A 14,109-nucleotide genomic window follows, 5' to 3' on the forward strand; every position below is an offset into this window, starting at 1 on the left:
GAAATTGAGCGCGAGTAATCTAATTGTTAATTCCCGAAGTTAGTAATCGAACCAAATCAAACGTTAGATTAATCGACACAATCGACATCTCACAACAAAAGTGATAATCATCATCATCAGCAGCAGGAGCAGCAGCAAATGCAATCCATCGTTCGATTGTTGTAACGTCGGGTTAATTAAAATGATTCATTGCCGTTCTCGCCGGGTCCAAAATTCTTATTAGGCACCTCAAGCAACAGACGTCGCCGGCCTGACGTCGGCAACCGGAAACGTGACATTTCTTTCGAGACGTCACTGCGCATGTACAACACGTTGTGACCTGACGTTGCCCTGAGGTCGAGAACGTGAGAACGTGGAGTTTCACGTCGCGACGAAAACGTGAGTACTTAATCTTTTGTTTTGATCCCTTTTAGCTTACTTTTGTGCTACTTTGGTGCCGAACCAAGGTAGAGCTGCATAATGATTGCCTTTATGCTTAAAACAATGTTCTGGAAGTATTCCTGGACTCATTTTTTCTTGACTGAAAAATTGTTTTTGGCATGTCAAACTAGCCTTCAGCGAAGAGGTTGCTTTCATCCAACGTAATGCCGCTCAGTATAATTAGTTTTTTCAGATTTTCTCAACTTATAATCGGTAGATTGCTATAGCTTGAAATAACATTGATTTTATTTTGGCAATACCCTCGTCTTGGTATTTCGTTTAACGTAGAGGCTTTTTTAATCGACTCGATGAATTTTGTATTCGAACAGTGTGTACATGTACATTTTTAATGTTTACAAGAGCTGGCAAACTTCGCGCTACCAAATTGTCTCGCCTGGATTTTATTTCTTGTAAATACAAGATTATTGCATCCTTCGCAGAATGCTGTTTACGATTCTTTATCAAAAGAGCTGGCGAAACTCCTGTATTTGAGCGGCCGATCAGTCTGTCGAATGAAAAACGCAGTGAGCTGAGATTTTGTTCAAAATATATGTGTGTGTAATCTTGGCAGTCTGAAAATACACCTGTTTTTTTTTTTTTTCTCAATGAGCGGTGATACAAACTTTGGTTAAAAATCGCAATTAATTGCTTTAGCAATACACGTTTTACAAGTAAAATAATTTTTGCTCTTTACGTTTGACATTTCAAAGCAGGCAAAGTTTATAAACTTAAATTGTTTCGTTATTTTTCGCAATGATTTTACATCTCTTAGTAAAACATGAATAGTATAAGGTTTAATTCCATCGAGTTATTTTTAAACTATAGTTTATCTTCAACTCGTAGACGGAGTGAACAAAACAAAAAGATATGATGCTAGCCCGAGAAATCCTTCTTTAAGGATGGTAACTTGCTGTCGCGACCGCAACCTGAAGCCGTTCTAGCCCCAGTTTCTTATCGGTCGTCACGTCGCCGTCGTCAACGAAAACGTCTGTTGCTTAAGGTGCCTGTTGGGTAGTTTAAGTAACCACGACGGCGGCGCCCAGGATAACGTCGATTAAAAAAGATGAATTTATATTTTACCTACGAATCTCGCAGTACTCTTTAGTCATTTACTTTGTTATCACAGTCAAAACTATCACAAAACTCAGTCAGGAACACAGCGATAAATTTAAAATGGAATTTAAAAACAAAATGGTCGTTGCGGCTCACGTTCTCAAGAGAACGCAGAATTTGGTCATGTCATGGCTTTGATGTTTTACAGAGGACGGCAAAGAAATGTTCGAAGAGTCATGACACAAGTGCACAACCATTGTCCTGCTCAACAAATCTTTTGTTTAGCGACGTTCCCGTTGCCGTTGCCGTCGTGGTTTTCTTAAACTCGCTATTAAACTCGAAGTAGGTGTTAATTTAACGCTGAGTTATTATCATGACCAAAGGAAACTAACCAAGGCAACGATAATATGCTCAGGTTTTTTTTTTCCTTTTTTTTTCTTATTTTGCCAGCTGTAGATATAACATTACGAAGATGTCAGGCTTAACGCGATTGGACAAATATTATATTTCAAGGACCTTAGGAAAATATTATTCGCGGAGGTAGGGAGGTGTTCGACTGTAGCGTCAGAAAGACTACAGATAATCTCTTAGTACGTTCCCGAACACTCAATTCGAGGTTTATTACACAGCAGAATAAAAAATATTACTAAAACCTCGGTGGAAACTTTTGCCACCGAAAGCAAATGACTACGACAATAACAAGAGAATTGAGTTGAGTTGCTCCCTCTCTATATTAAAGGTGTAAGCTACTTTCTTACACTCAACTTATTTCATAGCGTCGTTTATGTATAATGAGTTTTTTTCTTCCTTGTCATCCTCTTCTTTCTGTCTTCTTTTTCTCTCAAAACTGTGATATGAACTGATAGTGTTGGTGACGGATGCTCGCTTTTAGTTCCAACCCAACAGCTGCAGTTATGCCTCGGTTTTTGTTTTTTTCCTGTAAAATGTTTGTGAGGATTTCACCTAGTTCAGTTCATTTTTGCTGTGTAGTCTCATCACAGTCAGGTCGCCAGTAAACCCAGATACCGGTTGAAGATGGTTGCAATCCAACTGATAGAGCTCGTCTCCTTTGTACTTGGTATCTCACAGGGATTTTTGCCAATACGACCCGAGCTTGTTCGTAGTATTCCTCTTTGGAGTAACTAATGCTCTGGCCACTGACAACGTTTGGAACCAATGTGCAACTTGCTGAACAAACCCATGACTCAAAAAAAAATGTTGAGTGTTTATAAGAAATATTATTGTTGTTTCTTGTCGTTAGAACATCACAGTTCACTACGAAAGCAACTTGAAGACCAGGCTAAAATGTAAACTAAGGAAACGCTTTTATAATAGGGCTAAAATCTGTTTTGAAAACATCTCCATCGTTACTTGGCCGATTTATTGCTTTCCTGCAATATAAACTCGTTTCCACGGCAACAACATGTATTGTTACGTTTGCCCGTTGTGACAGCAAAGCCAGAATTTGCTTTATTCAAGGACCGTTTCTACGGCAACAGTTGCCAATAGTTTGCTCCGTTACTACAAAACAGCCACGCATAGTTTTGTCGCTATTGTTGTGCTAAATAGGCCAAAATAAAGCGGTTTGCTTAATTAGCAGTTGACGTCATATATTACACCAGTGGATAGGATCAAAGATGCCGCGTTATATTATACCTGGAAAAGTTTCGTCTTCGTCGCTGAAGAGGCTTTACATTGAATGTCATGTACTTAAATCCTAAATTCCTTATTCTGTCAGATGGATTAACTGTGATTAGTTTGTTAAATATGTCCGTCAAGGTTTTGACTTAAAGTGGTTCCAGTTTCATATTGGCAACCAACGATATGATTGACGACTATTGCAGCCATAGAAATCTCCCTCACTAGAGAGCGACTAACTGTTGAGAAGATGTGCTTCAAGATTCTTCTCCATCTTTCTAACTCGATGATTTACTAGAATCGCAGTGACGAAATTAATGTTTTTACTTGATTTACACCACAAGCCTGAACTTTTACCGGGGTAGTGCCTTAAATATACGTACATGCAATTAAGGTTACAGTATACCTTCGGGTCGGCAATTTTCTTCAAATTTGGATTTTTGGGTCAAAATAGTGGTTGAAGAATAATCTCTAATTTCTGAAAAAAATTTTTGAAAAAGGCTAAATATTGGCGGAGAAATGGCGGTGTTACGTTTTCACCGGAAGTAAAAGTTTACTTCTTGATTGACAGCCCTATGGCGCGTATGCAATCAACCGAGACGATTTTCGCGGGAATTACCTATATGGATGTCACGAATTGACTACTCAGTTGATCAGCATTGTTGTTCTGATTACCCAGCATTTTTGGTATTAGGCGTGTCTCTATTAAGTTATAAGTAAACATAGACCACGTTTAAACCATGGACCGGTTCGAAAAAGCGAAAACAGCGAAGAACGAATGAAAATACATCAATGGGTGAAGAAGCGAAGGTTCGCCACGCGGATGAAGCTATAGTTACCGTATAAGACGGGCAAATATTCGTGGTAAGAGAAAAGAAAGGTTCTGTAAAAATTTCGGAACTTGACAGCAATAACAGGGATGCTGACAGAGACTCTTCTGATAAGTCCGATATCGACGAATCGTCGGACTCATTGAGACCATTTGAAATATTATCCATGCACAGTTTCCCACACACAGTTGCTCTCGGCGCTTTCTTTTGTTTGTTTCCTTCGCTCAGCCACTCTAACGTTCGTATCCTTTTTAGTCTTCCCCATTTTGCCAGACCAACTTCAAGAAAAACCGAGCTACAGAAAAATTATCTCTCTGCCTTCGGTTCCTTGAGCGCATTGCGAAACACAAGAGTTTTTTAGAGATTCGCGCGTAAATTTCACCAGGAGGTTAACGGTAGTAAACTTTCCCTGCACTGATTGGCTTAGTTATCTGAGAACCCAGTTGAAGGCGTTTGTGGGCGGAGTTTGTTTGCGAAGCAGAGAATTTTTCTTAACGCTGCTTTCTCGAATAAATTTTTTCACTTGAAGCAGACACTTTAAAGAGTTATAACTCAAAGGGAATTTGTTCAATTGCTCTTAAATTTGGACAGTGGCTAGCTTAACATATAAACTACAAAAGCGTGTCTGGGAATTGTTAGTGACGAAATACTTTTTCTTCGAGAGCGATTTTTGTACGATCACTCCACATTTTTTAAATCCTATTTCGAAAATGTTCTGTAACTTTTTACTGCAATTGAATATGCCAAAACGCAGACACGTTTTTTAAGCGCTTTGGGCCCTGAAACCGAGGAAAACATTAAATTGGCGAAAAACGAAATTCGCTTTGACTTGTAGCTTTCGAAAGGTGATTCAGGCGCTCGCATTTAGTGGTCGTGAAAAATTCCACAATTCATTTTCTTTCAAAATTCTTGGTATGGTTTGATAGCCAGCTCCATAAGCTTTAATTTGATATAGGGGTTTAGGTATCTACAGCTTAAACTGCACGCGCTACATCGCTTGCGCGCGAGACACCCCTGAAGGTGTACTGTAACCTTAAGTCGCTTGTTATTCAACTGCAAATATATTTTAGAAATGTCTCATGTTGCGCCGAAAGGCTAGCTATAGAAGCTAGCATTATTTTAGATTATTTTTCCACTGCCATGGTTCAAAGGGTCATGCATAAGTAATAAAAAATCTAAAAAAAGGAAGGTTTACAACAGCAGGATCTTTGTCATGTAATATATCAAACACGAAAAACCGTGTTTGACCACCTTTCCAAACACCGAGAAGAGAGTTGAAAATACGACGCGTAGCGGAGTATTTTTACGCACTTCGAGGTGTTTGGAAATGTGGTCAAACACTGTCTTGAGTGTTTGATATATCTATTAACCGAAACTAAAACTAATGAGAAGATGGAGAGATAAAATCGTAAAAATCTATGCTAATTAAGATCAGATATGCAAACACCGTCTCGGTCATAATTTTCATTGTTCAAACTTGACGAATTATTAATAAACTTCATAACGTATTTTCAAATATGTCCTCAGCCTCTGAATTTCGATATCTATTACTTCGTCATCTACTTTAGAACCTCTTTTTTCAAGACTTAGGTTTGCTCTTCGCACCGTCAACGAATATGGTTATTTACATGATATTACATGTATTCGAGACCTTTCCTACCTAAAACATTTTTTTTTCAGAAATCCATAGGAATCTCCCTAAATAGAGAGCGACTAACTGTTGAGAAGATGTGCTTCAAGATTCTTCTCCATCTTTTTAACTCGATGATTTACTAGAATCGCAGTGACGAAATTACTGTTTTTGTACTGGCACCGTAGTCCAGGGTTATTTACCATTTACTTAGAAAAACCGGTTCGTCAACGAATTGTTGAAATGGTAAGCAAATATTACTGATGGTAAGCTGCGTTCAGATTGATCATTTATCATTTACGTAAAAACCCCAATTTACCAAGAGGGCCTAAGATGAGTTCGACTACCCGGTCAGTTCCTAGATGGCGGCTGGTTTGGTAACGAATTGCAAATGTTAAACATTTTTTATTCGGATATCTGGACTACCTGTCCGTTTATTTCGGATGTTTTCAGGTTGGTCGAGACAAAAATGTCCAACCATTTTCAATCTGACCGAAATTTCCGGAATTTTTGGATCAATGGTAAACAACCTATATCTCCGAGGAGCTATTCAAGCTAACCCAAAGCTGATTTGTGACGGTACCGGTAAAAGAAAATTTGCATAAATCAAGCCTCTCCTGTCAAGGCTTGAACATCCAACTCTATATTATTATCTCGGTATTAATGTTGGTGCCCATATGGATGGGCACCAGCATGGCGTCTCCATACAAATCTCTATAAATTTGGGTAAAAAAATTTCTCCGCATATCTCGCATAAGAAAATTGCTGTGACCAAAATTTTGGCGAGAGTCTTTGCATATTTACCTTCTTTCATTTCCCAGATTCTGGACTTTCTCTATTGACCGGTTTTGATTTTTATTTTTGATCTATTTTGAATTGCGTGACACTGAAAACCAGCAATTGGTTGTATAAGGTCACTACAGAAAGTGCAGATCGGGTCGAAGGACAAAACAAATTAAAGAGAACAAAAGCAACAAGTCATTTTACCTATCTTTACTTATTTGTCCTGTAATTTAACCAAAGTTCTGTACAAGCTTTCGACACATTACCTCCTCTTATATATAATATAATATGTATTTTAATCTAGGCAGCAAAATTCTCACAGTGAGCAGATGATGACATCGTGCTTTGATTGTCATTTTACAATGAGTCCTGCTGCTTGTTAAAACTTCTGAACCTCAATACGCGAGGGGAGTCTCCTTGATATCGGTTCTTGGTGATGTTTTTTATTTTATTTTTATTTTCTTTTAACACTAATCATAAAATTATAATTTCCTCGATTGTGATTGGTTTAAAAAACTCCTATTTTTCACTTGCCAAGTTGTTAAGGGACAGTTTGTTATTGGATAGTTTGTTATCCGACAGTTCAATAAGCCAATCACATTCAAAGCTATAGTTACGTGCGTGCGTGTGCGCGCGCGCTTTTGTGTTTTTGGCGCCTAATTGCCGGTAGGAGGCACGGTGGGCTTAGAATGCTTACATCTCCTTTGTAGGTATTTTCCCTTTCTTTCATAACTTGGCTATTCTTCTTTTCTCGGAAATTGTAATTTTTAGCGGACCTCCGGCGGCCCGAAGGGCCACCAAGCGGAGCCCCATACTCATATAGGAAAGAAAAAGAAACCCATGAGTTGATTTTCTCATGGTTATCATGGCTAGCGGTATTGCTCGTGGGCGCGTACGCACGACGGCGACGACGGCGACGGAGTTGCCCAACATGGCGGCCATACTCCAAATAATAGCTTGACAGACATGCAGCCTTAGTTTACCGTGTACTTCCTTGATATTGGACATCCATGTTATGATCAATTGACACCCGTCAAAACAAGGTATCCGCTGACCTGTATCACGTAACCATATCGCAGGCCCAAGTTTACAGCTCCTCGAGGTCACGTGGTTTTTTGAAGTTGACCGCTGACCAAGTGCTGGTTATCCATTGGATCGCGGGTTCATATTAGGTTAACTTGTTGAAAACAGGGCAGGATTGTTCGGAAGCCGGTTAACGCTAACCCAGGATTACAAGTTAGCCAAATTATAACTTTTTCTTCTGTACAAATGTTTCTGCTGTTTTGTTTTGTGTATAGGGTGATTATTAAAACATAAAACAGAAGGCCAAACAATATACAAAAAACCTCACCTCAACTCAAATCAAAATTCTACCTTTTTCTGGGTTAACTTAATCGGGCTTTGAACAACCCAGGCCAGGAGCTACGCTTTTAGGCTGGCCTAAATCTATATATTATGATTAATTGGTAATAATACTTCGTGTCGTCGAATTCGGTCTGTAATCACACTCGTGATAAACAAATCGGACTCCCGCTGCGCGGACGTCCGATTTTGTTATCACTCTTATGATAACCGACCGAATTGGACTCCACTCAGTCCTATTACCTTAAAAAAAATATCTGTCCCCACCATTTGACTCGACGGTTCTTGTTTAGATGTACAGTATACCCGCTAAAACTTAGGGTGAATATGACGAAGTTAATGTGTATAATAAAGGAAAAGTAGGATAAGAGTTATGGCCATTTCCTTTTCCAGCTCTTCATTTTACATTTCAACTAAATTTATTTTTTAGTCCTGCCATCGTGTTATCTTTTAAAAGTTCTACCAGCTTGCCATTTTGTATTGATGGAGACTACAGTCTGTCAACCCGTGCACCAGAGTACCTCTACCGTAAAGCATATTGTCTTTCAAGAGCTCTTTCCTAGTTTGCTTACACCGGACAAACTGTCGCCAAACTGACACCGGTTTTAATCAGAAAATTCTCTTAAGTTAAATCCATATACCTTTGTTATTACTTTTTGTCCGAAAACCTTTTATCCCATTAAAAACAATCAAACTTGCTCATTTTAAGTACGCGATCGTTTTAAAAAGAAAAATCAGCTTTCCAGGGTAGCGCATACGTGTTCTTGTCAGTAATACGTGAACAAACGCACGTTTGAGAAGTGTAAAAGAACATTCTTACCCTTTAACTCAAAATTTCCCTGGTGCCTTTCGTTTCGTGCATGATTTGTAGGATTCAAATCAAACTACTTCCTAAAATTAAGTTCCCTGTCAGCTAACAGTGACTTTCTTTTAGCTATACGTGCATAATTTTTGTCGAGTAATTACTTGGTATCTGAAACCTTATATTTATAGAAATACAATCTACCACACTGACATATAATATTCTACGTTAATAAAGAATGAAGCCTTACGATTGGCTCAGGCATGTGTGGTGTACTTTTTCAAACAGTCTGTGGGGTTCCCTAGACCATTTCTCCATTTTTCTTGTTCTAAAAAAAAAACACTAGATCTTTACTTCAATGTACGAACGGATTTCTTGGGGCTTCGTGTGTCATTTGCCAGGATCGTTGTTAAGTCCAATTTTATGATCCTTGGTTTCAATTCTGAAAGCAATTGATGGTCCTTGTCGAGGACGAATACTGCGTCTCACAAGTTATGATAAGTCTAACATAAAGTACGCTAGGGGTAAACTTCGAAAGGTTAAATAATAATAATAATAATAATAATCTATTATTTATATATTCAAAGTATTCACGAAATTACAAAATGTCGTAAGTGTTACTTACCGATAATAAAAATGTTCAACTTCGTATTGGGTAATTATATAACTGATTTCAGAAACCTTTTACCTCGTGACATTCAAACCATGAATCTTAATATACCATTTACGTGATATTTATCACGGATTGTAGCGTCAGCTATAGTTCACGATAACAATGGCCTGAGTTAACTGAATGTATCCTTCGTTGAAGTATCGCGCCATATTTTAGTATCTCCAACAAATGTTTGTTCATTTTCAAGGAATCCTGTGGCTTGAAAAAGTTTTGTTCTATAGCCAATACGCGTTCTTTTCATGTGTTATTAGCTTGCATGACAAATTATCTATCGGACTGCGTGTCTCCACGACTATTACTCGTAATTAGTACTTCGTCAGAACCTTTATTTCTGCGTCGGAACTATGACATTAATTTAATTTTTTTTTTCTATTAATTCCACTAGGTGTTTAAAAAAAAAACGCATTCGACTGAAGCCTCAGTTGGGATCAGACTGTCAACTCAGAATGGTTTCCAAAGCTGTTCTTATATGTGCGGTGTTCCTCATGCTTTTTGCTACAGTCCATTTGAGCAGTTCAATGCTTGTGCACGGAAGAGTTAGGAAGAACAAGCGCCCAACCCAAGTAAGAGCTGTAATGATATCTAGCGTACATATTGATAACCAAGCATGGACACAAACGACCACTGCAAACTGTTTTGAAGCAAACTTTATGCCAGATTAGAATCAGGTTGCTCGCGTTTGTTTAGAGCCAAAAAGAAATCGCAAAACCCTTCCTTGAGAAACATTGGGCGAAAGGACCATTGGGCGAAGGACCGTGTGCAAACGTTGTCTAGAGATTCATTGTTGTGTTTTCAAGAGAGGCACTTTACTATTGCAGCTAGTACCTCTTTAACGCAGCTTGGCAGCTTTGGCGTGGTAATTACAATTAACCCCACCGATCACTTATACTGGAACAGGTTTGTAGAGCATGTATCTTATTCCAACGAAAGCAGGCAGAATTCTGGCTTTGTGAGAAATGTACCGGGTAACAACAGGGAAGGCACGGTGGCCTCATGGTTAATGCGCTCGACTCCCGAGCAGGTGGTCCGGGTTCGAGCCCTGGCCGGGGACATTGTGTTGCGTTCTTGAAATACTCCTAGTCGCTTCATGCTACAGAAACCGGGATAAGCTCCGGCCTGATGGGCCACTTGGCTCGTATTCAGACTTTACCTACCTACCTACTGGGTAAAGATAATGTATGATATTTTATTTTTTACGGGACTTGGCATGGGCATTGTAACCTTATATTGACGGTTTTTTCTTTCCAAACTAGATGTTTCTCTTTTTCAAAGACAAGCTAGGACTTTTCTGTGCGAATCTTTCATTTCAAATCATTTTACGTCTTTCTTTTATGATCTGTTATTCATAATTTTACAAATCAAAATTTTATACTTTAGAAGCAGATCAAAGCAAACTGGGAGAAAAGAAAAAAGATGGAGATCAGTCTCGCAAAGTTGATGAGTCCTGACACACAAGTGACAGAAAGAGGTTAGTTACTTATAGATCACCCTGCCTCGATGTAAATTTTGTTCATGTTTTACTATTTCCTGATCTTTTCCCTTTCCAAACATATTTTGTTGAGCTTTACGCCCCACGTATTTCTTTTAGTAACCAGTTAAGTTGAAATTTCCGCAACCTTTAAATCTATTATTAAAATCATTGAAATGCTTATCCTTCATCTTACTTACGGTCTCTATTGCCAAGAGTCTGATTTTTTGGCTTTCCATGTCTCTTCTCTTTCGTTATTGCTATAGTTAAATGATTTTAACCATTATTCTTTTTAATGTTATTTGTTTTTACAAGCGCACAATTACTTCATTGCGTGTCTCATTAAAACCATTTTTTTTTTATTGCAACAGATCACGCAAATAAATTTCAGTATGGACTGCTGGATAACTAGCCACTGACGTTTATCAAACATGGATTTTTGATCGTTTACTGAAGTATAGGAGAATCTTTAATTGTTTACAGTATTTGCCTCATTAGCATAAGCAATATAGTTTTGGATGGAGCTAGAAAAAAACATTAGTTCTGAATATTAAAAGGGCACCGGCAGCACGATTAACTTTCCCAAGGAATTTGATCCCGATGTATTGAATACTTTTTTTGCGACACGAGTTTAAAAACTCGAAATTTTACAAAGTATGAGCTCATTAGCGCTTTTGCCACCCAGAAATTTTGCAGTTTTTGAGGGTCAATTTCTCCTCGAATATTACACCCAAGGAGCCAGAAATTTTACCAATCACTAAGTTTCACACACTCTTTAAATGTTTGTAGTCAATTTGAGTCTAGCGTGATGCCTTTTCTGCGTAAAGTCCTATGTTAATGAGGAAAAATGTAAACAATGACGTCCGAAAAGATTCACCTATACGGGTAAAGAGTTGGAAACATCTAAGAGTTGGAAATAAAGATACCACTCAAAACATGATTAGTTGCACATATATATAGTTTCACATTCCTTATTTAAAGTGTCTTTCTTTGACTGTCCAAGTCGTCTCAAAAAAGCAAACTAATTCTCGGACGTGAAAGATGGGGGATCACACGAACGGTGGGGCTTCAAATCTTCTTATAATTTGACAAAACAGACTTCGCACAGGGGATCTTTTCTGAGGTAAGCTTTCATCGTTGGGGGATCTGTGATTCTTTTTCATGACCGTCGAATAAACCTGGACAAAATCCCCCCCCCCCCCCTCCCTGGACCAGTAAAATGTACACCATTCTTGCCCATAGACAACACAACAGTTTCTTGTCTGTAACAAAGCACCTTTGGAGTATTTTAATTCCTACAGCAAGTAAATGAATTATTCCTCTCTTTTAAAAACAACAACCTTTAAGTTTTTAGCTAAGGCATTTCAGAGTGGGACTTCCTCTAAATTAACCGATTTCAAATTGCAGTGAAATCGTTCGGGTCGCCATCTACCACAGGCCCCTCGGACAAACAGAGTTCAGTCAAAATTAAGAATGAATGCATTCCTCAACTTCGTTTTGCCCAAAAAGGTAGATTCTCGGGTTTGTTAAAGTTTTTTATTTCCCTCTATATACCAGTCATTAAATCTTGTTTCTTTTCACTGCTAATTAAGTTTGCGACAAGCAGTCCTTTCGCACGAGTATCCATATTCATTCTTCTCGTAATAATGGTACAACTCTTCGCCAGCTTTACAGCTAGGTGCCCGGACAGGCGGACACGTGGGAAAGTACGGTCTGGGGCCCGTACCCATTGCAAACACAGTACATGGTGCAATCCTCGCTAAGGACGCAGTTCACCCACCGGGAATAGTTTTCCTTTGTGATAGCAGCCCTTAAAAGAAAAAGAAAGCTCGTTTCTAAGCAACAAACAAAACCTTATCCTCATGTTAAAGCTCATCTTTTATAAAAAAAAAAGTTCATTGAATGTCTTCAGACAGGTTGTTTTGATCTAAGAAGTTTCTTTTGGGGGGGGGGTGGCTAGTAATCATAGGAAGAACAATTTATAACAGATCACACTAATCAATTTCTGTATGGATTTCTGCGTAACTGACCACTGAAATTTATCAAACATGGACTAAGTAAGTAAGTAAGTTGATCGTTTACTGAAGTATACGAGGGTAAAGAGGAAGAAACATCGAAGGGTTAGAAATAAAGATGACACCCAAAATGTATGACTGATTATTCAGATATTATGAAAATGTTCATATTATATTATTTTTTATCCCTGCATTTCCAAACTTAAGTAAAGAGCCTTTTTTCCCACATATTCCTTCTACTAATCTCAACGTCATTTCATTGGGAAACTAATGAAAAATATGTATTTTCAGTAACATATTTTCAGTAATGTATTCCCAGTGATATGTTTTCTGTAATGTATTTTCCGTAATATGTATTTTAAGTAATGTATTTTTGGTAATGTGATTTAGAAAGGTGTTTTCAGTACTATACTTTCAGTAATGTATTTTCCGTAATGTATTTTTAATGATGTATTTCAGTAGTTTATTTTCAGTAATATATTTTCAGCAATGTATTTTCAGTAATGTATTTACAGTCATTTATTTACAGTAATGTATTTTCAGCAATGTGTTTTCAGTAATGTATTTTCAGTAATGTATTTTCAATAGTGTATTTTCATTAATGTATTGTTAGTGATGTATTTTCAGTAGTTTATTTTCAGTAATATATTTTCAGCAATGTATTTTCAGTAATGTATTTTCAGTAAAGTATTTTCAGTAATGTATTTTGAGTAATATATTTTCAGTAATGTATTTTGAGTAACATGTATTTTAAGTAATGTTTTTTAGGTAATGTGTTTCAGGAAGGTGTTTTCAGTATTTTCAGTAATGCATTTTCAGTAATGTATTTTCAGTAATGTGTTTTCGGTAATGTATTTTCAGTAATATATTTTCAGTAATGTACTCCCAGTGATGTATTTTCAGTAATGTATTTTGAGTAATATATAATTTAGGTAATGTATTTTCAGTAATTATAATGTGTTTTAGGAAGGTGTTTTCAGTACTGTATTTTCAGTAATGTGTTTTCAGTAATGCTTTTTCAGTAATGTATTTTTAGTGATGTATTTCAGTAGTTTATTTTCAGTACTGTATTTTCAGTAATGTATTTTCAGTAATGTTTTTTCAGTTACGTATTTTTTGTGATGTTCTTTTAATTGTTCTACCGCATTTAGCTTAATATGGTGGTAACCAGCTCTCAAGCCAATAGCTACTCTGGTTACAACGCTCATACCTTTTTAGTCATCCGCTAACCATATTTTAAAAAATATATATTTTTCTTTCTACATTTATAATACTAACTAGTGCACAATAAATTAAGTTGAAGTTGAGGTTGAAGTTCGTAAAAGAGAGATTTTTAAAATGATTTGAAAATGTAACATTTGTAAGGGAAAGTTCGAAACTGTCATTGCAAAGAGAAAAACGCTAGTTTGGAAAAACAAAACCCTCACTATATGAT

General features: G+C 37.4%; 1 long non-coding RNA gene across 1 annotated transcript; it reads left to right on the forward strand.

Moving 5' to 3' along the window:
• Positions 1-258: 258 nt before the first annotated feature.
• LOC149095633 (uncharacterized) lies at positions 259-11,599 on the forward strand. The gene is made up of 4 exons (XR_016204795.1): positions 259-378; positions 9,577-9,754; positions 10,569-10,659; positions 11,031-11,599. It is a non-coding gene; the product is annotated as an uncharacterized LOC149095633 (long non-coding RNA).
• Positions 11,600-14,109: the final 2,510 nt, after the last annotated feature.

This window comes from Orbicella faveolata, unplaced genomic scaffold, assembly GCF_042242905.1.
Source record: "Orbicella faveolata isolate gen_17 unplaced genomic scaffold, um_ofav_v1 contig_5, whole genome shotgun sequence".
NCBI lineage: Eukaryota > Metazoa > Cnidaria > Anthozoa > Scleractinia > Merulinidae > Orbicella > Orbicella faveolata.